The sequence below is a fragment of the Saccoglossus kowalevskii genome, chromosome 1 (assembly GCF_978046115.1).
Source record: "Saccoglossus kowalevskii chromosome 1, keSacKowa6.1, whole genome shotgun sequence".
Classification (NCBI taxonomy): Eukaryota; Metazoa; Hemichordata; class Enteropneusta; family Harrimaniidae; genus Saccoglossus; species Saccoglossus kowalevskii.
This window is the reverse complement of record NC_140641.1, coordinates 36,208,858-36,228,080: the sequence shown is the minus strand read 5'-3', so window position 1 is coordinate 36,228,080 and position 19,223 is coordinate 36,208,858. Positions and strand designations below refer to the sequence as shown.

Here is a 19,223-nt window from a genome sequence, read left to right as displayed (position 1 = left end):
TATCCTTGTAAAACATATTTTTAAGCCATAAAAATGAAAAAATAAAACCGACAAAAATGTTTCCATTTAGTAGAGTTGAAATAACTTTCACAGGTGATACAAGAACACTTGTCAGTGATTGTTCCAAATGAACAAAGGTACTGTATTTACTCTATATTTGGCAATTCCACTAAATCAAAAGATAAATTGTACATGTAGAATGTTTAATACCAGCATGCAAAGTGCATGTGCTAACATAAAACTAATTTTTATCAATAAAACCACACATAGAAACCCACATTAGAAACAGTAGTCAATCACCTGCTGTGCTACTTGCACATAACCCGAAAAAATGATGACTGGGTTTAACATTTATATTATACTACATTTACAGAGTTCAGTAGATGATCTCAGAGTCGTAAACACTTTCACTTTTCATTGCAATCTACATCTAATCTTCTTACAAGACAGCAAGACATCAATAAAATGTCTGCATTTTTACGAGACGACTTGGCCACATCCTTGTATGACAATGAGCAGCGCATAGGAATATAGAAAAAATGGTGACCAATTAGTCGTCCACAAAATCCTAGAATTTGGAACCTAGATTAATTATATACCAATTTAGTTTAATTGGAATTGAGGTAAATCTTCAAATGCCAGTAGATTATTAATATATATCCCCCACAATGCACCTGACCACATCATTTAGTCATTTTTATCATGAATAACAATATTATTAACTCATTAGTTGTTTTCATGAGCTTTACAATTGAATCCAGGTACAATGTGGTGGAATTGACAAGCTGATGGAATTTTAAGGTATCGTCCTATTTATATGCCAAGCTTGAATCAAATGAATCAATGCATGTCTGGGAAATGGCCTTGAGAAAAGCATACAAGGTTCAGACATCATGCTGGCCATGAGAAGCCATCTTGGAATTGGAAATTGTTCAAACCCATTGAGTGTATAAGGAGACTCAACTCAAAAGAGTCGTCTAAAATCTACAAAAACTATTGGACAAGTGGACAAGCCAGCACATTAGCAGCAGTATGATAATCTAACGTTTAAATGTGTGAAGTAACTGTTCTTGGAAGAGCACATTACTCTTATTGTTACTAATACTGTAATAATATATACTATATCACCAAGGATCTGTATTCTCCTTTCTCACTAGCACTGCTTTAATATAACAAGAAATTTGTGAAAATCAAAATGTTACAGGTTTTTTAGGCAAGGTCTGCCAGGAAATCAGTTTTTAAAGAAACTGAAACAAACAAAAGATGGCAATGAAAACAGGACAATATCAATTAGGTTAACAGACAACATAGTTGAAGCCAGACACACAGTCTACAGACACACAGTCAGTGACTGTACAGACAACATTTCTAATATTTTTCATTGAGAAATTATTTTTTTTTTTATGAAGAATCAAAATTAAAATCTACCAGACAGATCCTTCACTGTGACAACAAAAATAGAATACATTAAACACAAAATATAATTTTTTTTTCAAATGCATAAATAAATTTATTGACAAATATTAAATAAATTCATAACTGTATAGTGACAATAAGACAGTCCGGGTTGCATCTTTTAAACTATTATTTTAGGAAATGTCACATATATGCATGCAGAGAAAACAAGGTCAATTATACATATTCAGCAACAGTCGAGTTCAATGTCATTTCCTCAATTTTATATTTTCACTTTATATGCTAACATATTTCTCATAGCACTAACCTATTATTAGCCAGCTGTTCCTGACGAGAGCCATCTGAGTATTTCACGATTATTCAATGACAAGCAACTTCCAATTTTGTTATGAGAATGATTGAGAAGCCGCAGTCATGCATGTACGGGGCTAATACGCTATAGAATACACAAATTTTACAACAAAACATACCAAGTTACGGTATATTGACTATTGTTACATACAAAACAGAAATTACTATTGCAGGAAATGGAAATGCTGAAACACCAGAATTGGGTCATTGGGGGGGGGGGGGGGGGGGGGATATGTACATATTAGCTACCATTTGCTTGACATTTCAATTCATGACTACTGACTGACAGGAAATGTGTTGGATATTATGATTATACATGTTTAATTGATTTTAACAATAATCCTTAATCGTTTATCAACCCACCCACCCCCAACAATGAGAAGGAAGATAAAGCATTATGTAATTGATATGAAAGACAGAAAGAACAAAACTATGTGTTGATCTGTGCGTTTTTTATGGTTGGTTGGTTTCCTCTGCAAAACACATGTACAACAAAATTTGTATAAATAAATGCCTTTCTGTGATGTAGAGGATTTCAAATTAATCCACAAGATCCAATTTATTACACAGCATAACACATACATCCATTTGTTGGATCTGCAAGGCTATTTTAGTAATTCTGTTTTGAGTGATTTCCATACAACACTATTCACTGAGCAAAGAGGAAAATGAACAAGAGATTTCCCAACATGGCTCCTCATTTGCATATTTCAAAGTTGGGAGAATTAGAAAGCATCAGTTTGGTTTTCAAGATGTCAGTTTGAAAATCATTTCAACCAATGAATTATGTGGCCCACTCAAATAATGGATGGTAAGGCAAAATAAAAAAAATATTTTGGTTCCTATAACATGCTTTTCAAAAATAAGAGAAGATAGGTTTTTTTTTTTTCATGTTTCTATATTACAAAAACTACACAATTTTTTCCTCATGGCCTAACATTGATAACTATTCAAAGAGGAAATATTGCTACAAACAAGACAAAAAAGGCACATATCTACAGATATAGCAATAGGTCAAGCAACCTTTACAGAATAATGATATTTTATTAGATACAAAGGTAGAACATGCAAGTGTCTGTAATTACAGCAGCATGCAGCACAGCTACCATTGAACAGATGCTCAAATTTTATAAAAAGATTTGTGCAACACATATAAATAATTTAACAATTCAAGGTCAAAGAATTATCCCGTACATGTATATGTACAGTTAGTAGTGAACTACGTGTATTGCATCTTATTCTCCTCAACCTGTGATTACAACTTGCAGCTTCAGCCACCGAAGAGACTGCATAGCAATTTGCAAAGCATGTCAACCAGGAACAGATGCTTGATACACATCAAGTAGATTCACCTTTTGTTGTTATCTTTTGCGCAGTCATAGAATCTCATCCAATATGCGCCAGGGTTCTCCACGAGGGGTTTTTACAGGGCGCCGCGCCCTGTTATCTGAAATTGGCGCCCTGTTTAAATTGTCAGCGCCCTGTTATATTTCCTGTGCGCCCTGCATGGTCCCAGACAAAGAATTGTTTACAAAACAGGCCAACACTCATTGTCTTTCGAAGATGATTCATCGTGCTCAGGGTAACTGGTTCATTGTTTTAAGGTGCAACTGTGAAAATTCCGGTTTGTTATCGTAGCAGGTCACCGTGAGGTGATAACACCTCCATGCACCACCAAACAAAAAGTTACAATTTTTTTCAACACGATTAAAAATGAACATGTGGCCCAGAAAAGTGCATTACCGTACCCATATTTTTACTACCAGGGTGACGTCAAATATATAAAATCGTTATCGGTAAAACCATTCGTTAAACATAAGGTCTATGGTTAAAACCAAGTTCACGCCGTGACTAGGTATCGGCAACATCGTCACCGCCGAGTGGAACAAAGGCAGCAACCGGGCAGCTATGCACTTGCATGATCGGTAAACGACCAGCGCAGCCGACGTACCATCACAGACATTGCTGATCACCAAGAAGTCCACACGAATGCTTGCTTGAACATGTAAATGTTTACATTTAAATGTCACTATTTAAAGTTGAATTTTCTTTAAATCACGATTTAAAAACCCCAGTAAAACGGCCATGCTTCATAAGTGGAGGAAATAAATTTACTTGTGTTCTTTTGGAACAAATATTCTGATTGGTTGTTTTTCGCGTCAATGCGTGGCTTTGGCCAATCAAAAGCATCGTTACATAGTATCAGGGTGCACACAGTAAAATGAACTGTTTCCGGGTCATAGCTGTTTTCAACGAAGCAGACATCAACAAACTTTCTCTTTGAATGAAAATTATTCTTTTAAGTATGTATTTTCTATTATTTTTGATAGTAACTGTTTACTTAATAATAGCTCTTCAAAATTCCTATTCATTTTGTAATAATAAATATATATTATGCATATGTAATAATATGTAGATTAATAGATTTTTTGGTTTCCATTTTTCAACATCCTTGCCAATGATGCACGTTACAAATGTGCCACGCCCACTTCACATTGGCGCGCCCTGTTTAATTTTCAAACCGTGGAGAACCCTGTGCGCAGAATTGAAACTCGTGTATTTCAGTTGAATGCTACGACAGGAAAGCAATCAATGCAAATCTGACCGCTCAATTACATGTAACCAGAGCATATAGATGATCCTAATGTGCAGTGGACTAAGACAGACAACAATACCTTAAAGTTTGTATTATGAAACTGACCATTGTTTGTAGTAGAGCACAACTGGGTCACATACGAGTGTCTCCGGTAGCGAGCAGACACCAACATTTGATGCACATGACAGTAACGAGGTCAGTTGATTCACCTGTTGCTTCACTGACTTCACATTACTTCACTGACTTCCTAAATTCGACAGTAAGTAGATACAGTACATGTACATGAAACATTCACTACTAAATTAAATAATTCCTCTCTGCCTCTTCAAGTAGCAGAACAACTTTATATGGGCATGCATGCATGGGCAGAACTGCTAATATCTTATAAAGTGTTGAAAATTAGAAGAATCATTCATGCCTTTGCATGTTGAAAGAAGCACACAGATTATGATTGATTTATGTGGATATCAAACCTAGTCAGAAAGGGGTAAATCCTTACCAGGCCTGAGCATGTAAGTAAAGTCTTAGGGTATAAGTATGTGCGGATTAGTCCAGCATCTATGCGATTTGAAGAAGGCAACAAGGTTAAGCATAATATAGAAATGCTTCCACGTTGTTTGTATGTCTGATGGTTGATAAGGTGCAGCTCACAACAATCTATTAACCTAATCAATTATTTGCTAGCTGTAATATCAACAACAAAAACGAGCTATGACCTACGGGAGAGTGGATGGAGTTGGTTGACACGACAGACAACATCACCTTCACCCACACCTGAAATGAATTCACTGGTAGTGGTTGTTCATACATGTGAACGAGGCAGTAATTAATTGTTTTGTTAATTGATTTCTCGGTAGCCAACAATCTAGGTATGGTGAACACTTGTATGCCTGACAAGACTCTGGATAACACAGTGCTGAAATAAGGTAAGTGAACTACATCATGGTGGCATGATGTAATATATCTATGATCTTGTGAATAGAATACGTCGTTCTGATTGGGTGAGTGTGTTATTAATTAAGCAGGCTGTGGTTAGCAATAGATTTTTAGGGTCTGTAGGTTAACACATAGCCCACCATCACATTTTTTAAAATTCATTTTGGCTATCCGTAGCTGCTTTTAGACAGCGGTGTGTTGAATAGATGTTTTTTCATGCTTAGAAGTAGGCCCCAAATTTTAATAACACACAGTAAGGGGTATGGAGCTATTTAGCATCCATTTTTTTATATTCAAAATTAGAAAAATAATTTAAGGGAAAGATTTCACACATGATTATAATACAATAAAAACAGTCTTCAAATTCATTGATCTACACCATTACTACCGAGGTAGCTATAATTTGTACGTATTTTGGTATAAACAAAACTATTGACTCCAAAACCAGATTGATGATGACAGATATTTCTTTAGTTTGTGCTGTGTATGTGTTTGCACACTACACAGAGCGACATCAGATCTGTGCTTGGTTACATTTTTTTACAATTGAAATAGAATGGAATAGTTTATGGGCAACACACACACAATCAAACAATAGTAAGAATGTGCAATGTGTGCATACCACTGACCCAAAACTAAATTTGAAAAAGCAAAAGTTTTGATTCAGAGAAACGCCCACAACAACTTGCGTGGCAATTATTATATCAATTATATTTCAATTCTATACATGTAGATCTCAATCCTGTCACTAAGAAATAACTATTATTTGAAGTTCACAAAACCATAAATCAGAATGTGATAGCAAAAGGTGTATGTAAAGAGACAGATTTGAAGTAGACCACCTCTTGGCACGCTTGGTAGGCTTTCATGCATAACTGATAATAGTACTTGTGTATTTATAACCTGTTACCAGCCCTAATATTCAGCCCTAAGCAGATTCACCAAAGAACATTAATTACGGGTAAGTTGTTTTAGTTCTCAAAAAATTAAACAAATGAGAGCTTTAGAAAATATAAAAATTGAGATATTTTGAGATATTAAGACAGGGTATATCATATATCATATGGCAGGCCTTATTACAATAAAATTCAAAATTATAAATCACCTTTAGTAGGCCTGAATTTATAATATACTTCCGAGTGGAATGCCATGAAACAGCAAATAGCAATTCAGCAGTAAGTTATTGAACATTACCTACATGTACCATATTTAGTCTACGGGAAATAAAAGTGCACAAGATTTGCGTTTATTGTATGTTGCAACTTATTTCGATCATAGACACGAGTGCAAGCACAACTTATATAGCAAATACTGTATATTTATTCAGTTAGAAGGCCATTTATATATGGGAGAAACCATTTGAAAAGATAGGGACGGTTGATTAGATGTTTCAGTGAATAGGGAAAAAAAACAGAAGTTGTATTGCGAGTAATATTTTTGTCAGTATATATTTGAGATTATTTTATCATCGTTTGAGACGCAATAACCCTACAGTGCAGGCCCTGACTCAAATTACACAAAGTGTGAACCACTTAACTTTAAGTGTGATAAAGCTGCTAAAGCAAACAATTGCACTTTATTTTCAACATTCAGGGAAATTTGTTTTCCTGCAGAAAAGAAACCATATAAAATCAGAGCTGTGGAAGTGACAGTGGTAGCACTACATTTCAGATGAGAGACTATGTGTAAATGTCCACAATACCATCACAGCATGATAATATTATATTTTTAGGCACTGGCTTGAAAACTTGATGAAGTTTACACCAATTCCCCAACCAGACACACACATAGTAACAACTGCCTAATTAGGCCCCCCTGGAGGAGGATTAGATGGATGGAATAATTAGCAGATGAATTTCAGAATCATATTTTAAACAATAACATAATGACTTGGACTGGTTTATTTTGTTTTAGTTCATAATACAATGAAATCCAACTTTGTGAAATACAAACGAGAATTATTATATCTCATGGGATTATAACAAAAATGTTAAGCAATAAATTCCAGTACAATGTACTGTATATTTCTTATTCCTGAATGCATACAACAACACAAAGCAGCATTGGTTGTTGGTAATTATTAACTCAACAATAATTACAGATTACATATTAATCCTCTATTTTGAACACAAGGTAGAAAGACAATATACATTTACCATAATTATATGCATCTTACTATCTACTGTGTTTCATCAGATGGGGTGGGTTTCAAACTTACTAGTCAAACAGTTTTTCTCCTTCAGGGAACAGTAGAGATAAAAAAATTAGGCCGCTAGCGGCTTGTGTAATTGGTTTAACCCTAAGTTCAGTCAGATCTGTAGATGGGACATTAAATAGGAATCCGCATGTTAAAAATAAGTTCCAAAATTTCATTTTTATTTTTTAACGCTTACCACCCCTAGGGATATTTTTAAAAACCACACATAAAAAAACAAGGAATACAGCAATGTGATTGGACTAAAAAAAAAAATCAATCGTTTTTATTGAACTATTTTTGTTTTTTTGTTTAATTACATAGACAAGTGTTAAACCTTGTAAAATATTAGCCGACTCTGTTATTTCAATCATGAATATTCATCAAATTTAATCATCCAAGGCAGTTATTTCTGCTTATTTCAATTAAATTAAAAATTCATGTCAAATAAATGTTTAAAATGCTGAAAACAGTGAATTATAATAAAAAAAATAATAAAATAAAAAGGACACATAAATTTATGGAAAAAAAAAAACAAGGCTGACAGACTTCAAGAGATGAGGAAAATATGGATGCCTAAATCTAATTTCATTTTGAAATGCTAAAGGTGATTTGCTAGAGAAGAGGAAAGTGAAATGAACCACTGCTTCTGCTTGCAAACAATGATCTCATTACATACATTATGCTAATTACACGATGGATTAATATGCAGTCTATCTCTGACCTGTGTATGCAGAAGATAGGAAATTCACCGATTTAAGAAATTCATAAAATATATAATGCTATTTGCATGTGTTACACTGCCTCTTTCCGTTACAGTTGAAGTGATATCCTATATACATCATTATATCCGCTATTCACGTATATGATAACCTGGCAAGTCTCCCTATGACTGTCCAGATCAAATTTCATAACCCATTCCTGACATTGTAACCAGCGCTCCCTCTCGCCTCCGTCGACGAAAACAACAAACTGCACGACAAGAGAGGTAGTGCCACGCAATGTGGGTCAAACAATGTCAGTGTTAATAACTACGCGTCTGGCTTCAAATGAGAGTAAAAAATACAATAACAGTGATTCTACACCGCCGACGGCGTAGTACACAAAACTGGTGTACGCCGAATAACGTCGCGACCTCCACTGTTTGCTTAGACTCCAATACTATACACAGTAGTATGCACATGTCAGCGACAGCGACGCCGATTAAGAAAGCAAATTCACATTTCCAAAAACCCCGTTTACAAACGATAAAAACAAATGCAACATAAAACATATATTATGCTGAGAGACAGGCAAACGCGAGATACATTTTCATGAAGTCTCGGGAAGCATCGATCTTTCCCAACGGACTTGCTAATGAAGCCACACAGCGTCATCTAAACCCAACGAACCTGTCAAAAAGACACGGCATATTTGTGTTGCCAATTTGACACGAGTGTTGTGCAACGATATAATCCTTGAACTGTCGTAAACGTACGTATAACCATTCACCGATTAAGAATAGGGACGTGCTCAGCAAAGAAGTATGTATACAAGCCCAACAATCAGACGGTAATTTCGAAGTACGATTGACTATCTCATTGGCTCGCTCGCTGCAGTGTGTGATGACAAGCCAGTCACTGCATGACGGGACAAAGAACGCCTTTCACATACCAGTCATGTGGAGGCTCAAATGGCCATCCACGGTCTAATATAACACTAATTCAGCCGTAGCACCCTTCTTGGGGAACTGATCTCACTTCTAGCTCGCAAAGTTACCAATCGTTCCTGTCAAAGAGGCATAAAAAGCATGTACTCACCTCACAGCTACAGGCGATAGCTAGAAATCACAGCAGCTTGTACGGCCATATTGGATTCGATATCCCAACAAGCTTTGCGTCATCGATAACCTTTGACCCCAGAATAATGCTAAAAGCGCGCTTCTTTCTGGTGCAGAGAATATTTTTACCGGTTCATTGTGAGTCGATTTTTGCATATTAATAAATGTAAATATATTCATTGCATACTTAAAAAAATGAATATCAATATATTCCGCAATATTAAATCATATGCAATCCATATTCTTAAATAACCTTCGACAACTTGCAGTACTTTGTGTGCAACTTGCGGTGCCTGTCGGAGCGGGAGATCTGAAGTCACGTTTTGTTCCCGGTTTTGTTGTCGAATTATTTTTTTAAATACATATAAATTTTACAACAATATTGTATACATTCTCACTACTAAATAGTGGGACACTTATTGCGCTACACAAGACCACAAAAGCTACTTTCAGTATTAAATAAACAAACTACTGTATCTCGTTGGCTCAAGTTCCAACAACAAGATGTACACGTTCGAACACGCCAATGAGATTTCTTATTGCATGCACATACTTCAGGGTCATTGTTTACTTTCTTTATCCAGTTGTTTGTGTGTTTGTTTATTCAATTTAATTTACAACAAAAACAAACGATATTGTTTTGATTACATAATACTGTGAAATACTTTATTTTCGCTTGGAATTAACTTTCACTATTTTCGCTGAAGGAATGATTCAGTGAAAATAAAATCCAGCGAATATACTTTTTTCTATATTTTACATTCAACTCATCAAAAATTAGTGAAAATAAATTCCATTAAATTAATTATAGCTAAAATAATTTATTTTACAGTAGTTACTTCCGTTGTCAGTAACCGTGATTAGATATACCACAGTCCCACAGTGATAGAGGGACTGTGAAAGAGGGACTGTGGATATACTGACCGTTTTATTCTCAATCGCTCAGATACGCAATCACGACACTTTCTAAAGTTTGTCCTGTAGACTTCTGATATAAATCGATTACTAGTACTAGAATATGATCTCGCAAACACATTGGGTTGGTGGGGGGGGGGGCATACGACTTGATCTAAACTTCAAAAATTGACCCATTTTTTGTTCACAAAGTCGTTTAGCTCGTAAAGACATAATATAAACTAACAATTTGTTTCGCTGAAAACACTGTATAAATATGTCGGGTAATCGCGTGGTGGTCCGTGTCGAACGACGCACGAATGGTCAAAGTATGTAAACTACTATTGCGATTAGACTCCAAGAAACGCAAAACATTGTGTTAAAGGTTTGACGAACTTATTTAAAACGGGTCTGGTGGCAATGAGCTACAGCAATCAAAACCATGACCGAGCTATATAAACCTGAAGTTCATATCATTGTGAATATCTCCAAATTTACATATGCATACATAGACGAGAACCCTTAGTTAGTTAAACCATTGTGTACCCGTTAATCAACTCAAGCCCATGACAATGAAAAGCACCCTAAGAACAAGGTACATCAGCGGATCCCAATACTTTAATCGGCCAAGAGTTATCCGATATTTTATTGCCATTTATAAACACATTATTGAATGCTATATTTAATTGAGGTACATTCTCAGTGGCTGAGCGCTTGGTGTATCCTCAGACTAGTAATACTAGTAATACTAGTACTAATCTAAGGTGTATCCAAACATTATGGTGCGATCGCAAACTTTTATAATTCTAAATAACTGCCTAAAACATCGGCAATACTATTTAAAATTATCCCAAAATGCCAAGCTGGTACACAGGAATGATATTCACGTACAGGTCATAGTACTTTTAACTCGTAGATTTTCAAAAGGATTTTGATTCAGTGTAGTGGAAATGTCACATGTACATATTGGAATTAGATGGTCTGACGGGAAAGCTGTTCTTAGATAGTCAATCCAAATGAATACATAAATCCCGTATTAGGAAAGGAAGGGACAAATCTCAGTATATTACTCTCTGGTTATTGCTTCAAAAGAAACCAAGCAAAGTTATATGTTCAGCCCTGCGTCCTGCTCAGCTTTGATTATAAACAATTTGGTATACTATAAGGCACACAATTCTAGTTTTCGGGAAATACAGATATTCCAAGTAAGATGGTTATTATTGTTGACAATAACATATTGATTCGCCCTAAGACCTGGAATTGTTTATATGCTATTACAAATTCACTATGAAATAAAAGACAAAAGAAAAACATTTTCATAATTTTATATTGGCATACTTAACAATTTTGATTACTGATACAAAACACTGGAGCGCAGGAACGTCTATTTTGTAAAATTTTGAAACCATGTTATTACTGGTTCCTGGGACATCTTATATTAAAATGTGTGCGTGGTGATATAATATATACTTTTCTTTCCTTGAATTATTGTTATAATCTAGATTTTAGAATATTAGGCACAATTTTTATAAAATGTAGTTTTGTAATAAACAACAGATGGGGTTTACTGGTGACTAATGCCGTAATGACAGTTATATACCAATTTAAATATTAAATACTAGTACTACCAATCAATTGTATTAATATATTGTCATTGTCAGCATTTAGTTTGAATTTATACAAGGTGGAAGAAAGTCACTGCGCAACTGGGAGTGTAATCGTTCGCCGCTTCTAATTTGAAAAACAGATAAACAGATACAAACCAGTATCGAACGCTTCTTGTTGATTCGCCATCTTACCATAATCAATGTGAAAATTTCAGCGATAGAAAGTGCATGTACGTACTGTGATCATGCCGAGAACAGTGGATTAATTTTCAACATTGTTTGCGAGATTCCCGTAGACATTAACCTCAGACAACTAATGCATGTATGCCCGGTGTCTTCTGTATCCAAGATTTCTGAACTTATATACGTTGTCTTAGTAACTTGTAGCTGAATGGTGCTGTTCACATATCGGTACAGTTCAATTTGATATTACACAACAACTTTATGTTTAATGTGAGTTATTGTGTTTTTGTTTGTTTTAATTTGAATACATTTTAGAGAGCCCTCTCTTTAAATGATTGCACATCAACGTTTAAAATCAGACCTATGAATATAAAAATAACGTAAATTATGTAATCCAACAAGGCCTTCCATATACGTCACATTTATGCTAATTCGTATGCGCAGATGTGTACCAATTTAGAATGGCCTGACCTTGCCTTTCTTCTGCAGTACTAATTATAATATCCATTATTCATGGTTCTAGTATATGATATGCAAATTTGATTTCCAACGGACGAAACACATTTTGAATGGAAGGCTGATTAATATTCTAATTAACTATACAATTTGATTGTAATAGATTATTTACTATATACTTTTCATGAATTTGTGTTATTATAAATAATTTGACTTTCTATGATGCGAACATTAGTAAATACGCGAACAAACATTAGTATGAACGGATTTGTAGGTGAATCAAAACTCCACAAACTAACTCCCCCGTTCCATGCATGTGATTATGTATTTGTCAGTACCAGTGACAGACCCCTGACAATTGTTCTATTGAGTTACTACTGACCATTGTCCGAAACGCCTGGATACTTAACAAGAACTACGATTACTGACTAACACTTATTCTATTGTATTGAGTTACTAGTATATATAAAAATAAAGTATAACGTTTTTTTTAATTTCTCAAAAAGGGTTATATTTGCGTTGAGTTATGTAATATTTTATAATTACGTCACATCAATGCAAATTCTCTGGAACGGTACTCATATTGGAGCTGAACAATCCGCAAAATATGAAGTGGAAATGACGTAAATTTTAATAACTGTAACATTTTGGACAACTTTTCATCGAAGTCGTAGATGATCTTCTGAGCGTATAATCAATCAGTAATGTGAAAGACGACAGAGATCTATATTTTTACCACAACAACACGGTTAAGCTAGAAGTCTAGTTAGCCTCCTCCTGATTAACAATATTCTGTTGCGTGTTAAAAGTATTTGCAGAAATTATCAATATTGTCACTAGCCATCAATGCGAGATGTGGGATAATTTCTCTGTAATAAGAATAATTGGCAATATTGACAAAAACCGCCATTCACTAAAATAATAATTGACCTCAAACAGTACAATTTATTTCAGAGTTGACAAATTACGGTATTTTCAGTTGTGAGTTTAATTATATCAGCTGTACTGGTGGGATCCACGTACACATACCGTGTCTGGTGGATAGGCGAGATATCGTGATATAGTCCAGTTTGTCACGTGGCGTTATCCATGATATCCAGGATCCCTTCTCTACCTTTGGGTTTTGAAACATTCAAAAGAATATCAGTTATAGTATTTATAATCATAAGTCTTCTGTTAAAATTCAGTTTTCGATGTTATGGTGTGTCTATAACTTTCCTATCAATAATGAAAAAGTGATGCCCTTTTTGAACTTAGGTGATTCAAACAACATAACTTCGTTCGATGTTCCTTACGCAAATGAACTTGAAGTTGAACTTGGAGCCGGCACCAAACTCTGCTGCATGGACGAAGGTGACATATTTCATCAATGAAGGTACGGGGTTATCCAAGATTTGCTCCGCTATGAAATTGTCGACCACATTACAATACCGAATTTCACACCAGGGAGCCGATTATAGTCCCATTAATCCCAAGTAAAAGTGTACACGGGGTTTCCTAAAATATTGTGTTCCAAGTGAGTTATACAAAACTCTGGCGACCTGCATCCCCGTACACATATTGCCGATTACAGCCATTCCAATCGACCAATCCCCCAGGACTTTTAGATATGGCGTGAGGGGAGTTCGCATTTTTGCTAGTATTCAATGGAAATAATATGATATTCTGACAGTATAAGTAACAAATTGAAGTGTATCGGTAATTATTTTATTGACACAAATACCGAATTAACTAAACAACAAATTATTGAACTCGAAAACATTTACATGTAACGAATTATGAAATACATGTATGCACATAACTTGTAAGCTGTGAATGCGAACCAGACAGACTTCTTCGACAACACTGGGTACACGTGTGCGTCCAACCTTCTATGATGAAATTGTTTTTGCGTATCTGTTAATCGACTTAATTAGCTGATTACGAGTGAATGGCTGTGTTATGTCTGGCACCGTTTAGGCCATTTGAGGTTCTGGACGGAACTCGACTCAGTGATTTGGAACTAATTACGAGATAACCGTCGCTATATGAACTACTATTTCTGACAGTTAGTATTAGCAATTATTAATGTAGTGAACGATTAATCAAAAGATATGACGTGTTCAGTACTTAGTGTGATTGGCTTTATGATTGAAGGCCACGCCTTAGAGTCTTTTTACTGCTTTGTAATTGGCTAAGGTTTTGAAAATGATTAAAGAGAGTTTGAGTTGGTCTTGGCGAGTACACTAGAAGAGACGCAGTCCTGGAGAGTCTTGGGGCGAGTCTTGAGTCAGCCTTGCGATAGTCTTGGGGACGTTTCCCCAGGGCTTATAGAGTACTCGACTGACCGACTAAGACGAGAGATGAAACGTATTTCGTTGTGTGTGTCTTATTTGACTGTAAAGTTTAAATGACTTTTCCGGTCCAGTACCTCAAGAGGACGCGATAGAGAGACGAGACGATATTCCCCCTTGACACGTGTGGAGAACCCCAGAGGAGAAGAGATTACCCCCCGATACTTCTTTCTGGCACTTGTTCTTGTGATTTCAATAGTATCTTAAGGTAGAAGCCTACTCATAAAGTAAAATACCCAGAATTTATTCATTTTGCACTAAACTGTACTCCAAGGAAATATAAGGATATTGACTTAAAAAAGTTGACGGTCACCAGCCTTATTTTTGAGAAATTGATGGTTGTATTTAAGAGGAATGTCGCCATTTCAGTAGTGAGTATAATAATGCTTTTACCATAGATTCATATGGCAGAGATATTATGCAATATCTCAAAATCTAGCCTGGTGACATAGGCTGAAAAAAAAATTACATCAACCTTTTTTTTTTGTTCTGAATTATTTAAAAAATCTGGGTTTAAAAAAGTGTCAAGTGTTTAACATCGTGTCTATGGAATTATTCTAAAACATAGCGATTTTCAAGAAATATTAGAACACGTTTCTCAAAAAGCTTAACTGCAACACACAAATAATGCTATTTCATTGTACCATAAGACATTAGCTTCACGATTGTACACTGTAATAAACATTGTCATGTGATTTAAGACCAATTTTGTCAAAAATTATGACTAGGCTTCTTTAAACGGAGTAAATTCAAACTACACTTTGTAAGAGGAGACTAAGTCAAAACTAGTAAACTTGCTAATTGTGTATGTATAATGTGTATGCAAGCAACATACAACTGATGTATCGGAACTGTGATAGAGTTGTCAAGGGACAAAAGTCTCGTGAATCGAGATGCATTCGTAATTGCGGAAATAAACACGTTTTTATGGCGACAAGAAATCAGTTCTTAATTTTAGACAGAATCAACAGACTGTTTAACCAACACCATGACATAGCTAACCACAAAATAAACGGATGTCAAAGGGCACACACCCCGGGAAGGGTACTCACTTTGATTTTGTGTCCGAGTGCTCCGCAGCCAGTTGAAAACTGGACCCTAAAATATCGACGTAGAGGGCGCTGAAAGAAAATCTTAAAATTAGGGGTAAAAAAAAAAACCCATCCCCTCTCCTGGGCACACTCCACATCATGCTGATACGTTAATGTCATTCGTTACACAAAGTCACTCAGACCATGGAGCTGCGCGTCGGTTGATACTCTCGCTGTATTGTCTTCGTGCATACTTTGAGGTATCCTCGTAATAACCTCATATTATAGTTATTTCCGACATATTTCGCTGATCCAATTTTACAGTAGTTCTCTCTCGAACATGTTCAAATCATGATAGTAAAACGTCAAAACTAGAAATACTTCTATTAAGTCGTTGTAAATGACATAGTTGAGTAAAATCTGAGAGTGTGTAGTACCGTGTAGTAGTGACGGAGTCGGAGACGCGAAGACAAAGGTTTGATCAAAATCATTCACTGTAAAATCAAGGGTTTTAAAATTATACACATTTTTAAAATCACTTTAAATGTTTTATAATTCCATGAGTTTACAATGAAATCACAGCTGGTGATTTACTACAACACCATGATACATGAAATAGTGTTTCAACCAGGCATTCTTCAAAGAATTGCTTATTATCACAACATTTTTAAACAGGTTTTCACTAGACATACATTTTGTAATGTGTTTCCATCAGAAGCACGTATTGAAAAGAGTCTATTATCACAACGTTTTGTAAAGCGTTTCACGGTGTAATTTTGAAAAGAGCTTCCCCGCAAGATACATTTCTATATTGAAAAATGCTTGCATTAGACGGAGACACATTTAAAAAAAGTATTTCTACTGATAACGCGATATATAAAAAATATTATCAATACACTTGTTTTCAACCGAAGTTGTTTTGTTTTTTAACCGAAATGCATTTAGGTAGGTATGAGCAACATATTTGAAATAATGCGTTTAGTGATAATTCACTTTCAAATTGAAATATTACAGTCACAGTTCACAAATCAAATGAGTAATATTATAAAATAAATAAGTTAAACATATTAAAATCTTTCTATTTTAATCTAAATAAACGTACCCAACCTTCTTGCCGAATCCGATATGAATACTAGTAGATGTGTGTCTGTGTCGAATACCGCCATCTCTCCATCAGATCCCGGGGAAAAATTAAATTACTACAAATGAATTTACTTTATTCTATTCTAATTCCGCTCTCACCACTCTACATCTACCCACTTCATCTTTTTCAGTCAATTCACAAGCATATCCTTCATTTACATAATTGTTTATTTTCACCACTTTTAAAGAACTTCCTAGTAGGGTATGAGAAAAATGATACTCACCTATATAAGTTCTTCAGGCATTAAGAACTAGGAAAACGACAATCCATATTTAAAAATTCCTTTTTTTCCAGCTCAACTAATTACTAATTAGGAATGTTTAATTTATCATCTATTGTTTCGAGCAATGCGATATTTGAATTAGAAATATGCGATGTACAGTACTACGTCGAGCTCCAAATAAGTTTCATAAAAGTAAATATTAACGGAACGCACATGCAAATGTAATGTAACGTTGGAACGAAAATATGTCCACATACCAGTGATAAGAATCTAACTGCATTTTTTTTTATAAAAGATGCAATGTTAACAAGAAACAATATGTAATTTTTAATATTTTTGTTTGATACTGTACCGTGAACTGAACACTTTTTTTCTTTTAGCGCTCATCTGAGCATTCAAGTTCGTTCGATAGAACAATTACATTTTCCTATATGCTAGTGCACTGTTGCCAGGCGGTAGAAAATGCCCGGATGTCCGCCCCCGAGGATATGCTAGTGCACTGTTGTTTTGTGCGTGTACACAGCAACAGTCGCTGCACATGCGTACAGTGGCTTTGCATTTTCATCTAACAAGCACTGTTGCATTATGATAAATCATAGCTCGAAATATTTGTTTTCGTCCCTAGTGCATCTTTAATATCTGCAAGTTGTCAAATGCAAATTTATATGAAGTTGGTTATTGTTGAAAATACTAAAAATCGATAAATGTATTGCTGCGTTCGCAGTATATCTGCTGATAACAATTAACGTGTATGGACAATCTTTTTCATTTTTTACTAAATAAGCTATATACAGTCGATAATAAGCATTGTTCTATTACGGATATGTACCGTAGACTGCATACAAAAGTGTATTGTCCATAAACACTGTGTTAATCATCATGAAGAATCGGATGTTTTTAGGTTCAAACATTGTATGTGCGTATGTTTTCTGAAGTACTAGTAAATGTTGTTTTTTTCAAAAAACGTGTGTTCAGTTACTCTGAACTGAACACAAATGCGTCTTGCATCACATTTGCTCTTTAAAAACACTTACAGTCCCGTGTTTAAGGTTAAAATATTGAAGATATTTTAGCTTTCTGAAGTGCTTCCTAAATTAACAGTTTTCCGAAAAAATGTTTTAGTCACACATATAAATAATGTTGACTTGAAACTAAAACAACATTCGAAAATATAATAAATTCACTTGTTAGACGGAATGACCTGATGACGCCCTCTACCAAAGACGGAATATGACGTACATATAGGTTGGTACGGCCATGTAAGAGTACATAGTGTTAATTATTCAAAACTTGTAACAGCATAGATATGGAAATGACTGGCATACCGACGAAGTATTTGAATTTTATAAAGCAGCAAGATCGTGAACATAAGACTATTTCGTGAATAAGGCGAAATCATGAAAAGGTTAAATTTCTTATACATTCATCCGCGGACTAGAATGACCCTTGGCCTTGGAACAAACACTAAGAAATAACATTTTATTTAACATTTTTCCCTGCATAGATATCGGTAGATTCTTGATATATTTTTAGCGGGTTTCTTATCTGTTACCAGGAAAAGACTTTCCTTTGTAACTAGCTTAAAGCGGGAGAGTCGCCACCTTCGCATGCGCCATATGGTAATAGCGTGTCACTGTTTACAAACAAGCGTCTACCCATGTGTTGTTATTGTCGTTTGGGAGTCAATTCACGCGCGTGCGCAGGTGACGACCCTCTCGCTTTAAGGTCTAAATTGACTGGAATTTATATATCACAATGATTACGTGCGAGTAGTGCGAGTTCCTGTACCGGATTATCACTTATGTTGCGAGTTCCTGTACCGGATTATCACTTATGTTGCGAGTTCCTGTACCGGATTATCACTTATGTTGCGAGTTCTGTACCGGATTATCACTTATGTTGCGAGTTCCTGTACCGGATTATCACTTATGTTGCGAGTTCCTGTACCGGATTACCATTTAATTTCGTTTGATTCAAGTTAAGTGCTGCTGCTGTTGGTAATGTTGCAGGTATGAAAACATAGAGTATTAATGTGTGTTT

The 19,223-nt window shown here is 35.2% G+C and overlaps 1 protein-coding gene across 1 annotated transcript in view; it reads right to left on the bottom strand.

Moving 5' to 3' along the window:
• LOC102809079 (uncharacterized) overlaps nucleotides 1-9,363 on the bottom strand; it is a 46,166-nt gene extending 36,803 nt beyond the window's left edge. The window contains exon 1 of the mRNA XM_006824213.3: nucleotides 9,293-9,363. The gene's annotated coding sequence lies outside the window, so the exon portion shown is untranslated. The remainder of the gene's footprint in view (nucleotides 1-9,292) is intronic.
• Between the last annotated feature and the right edge of the window lie 9,860 nt (nucleotides 9,364-19,223).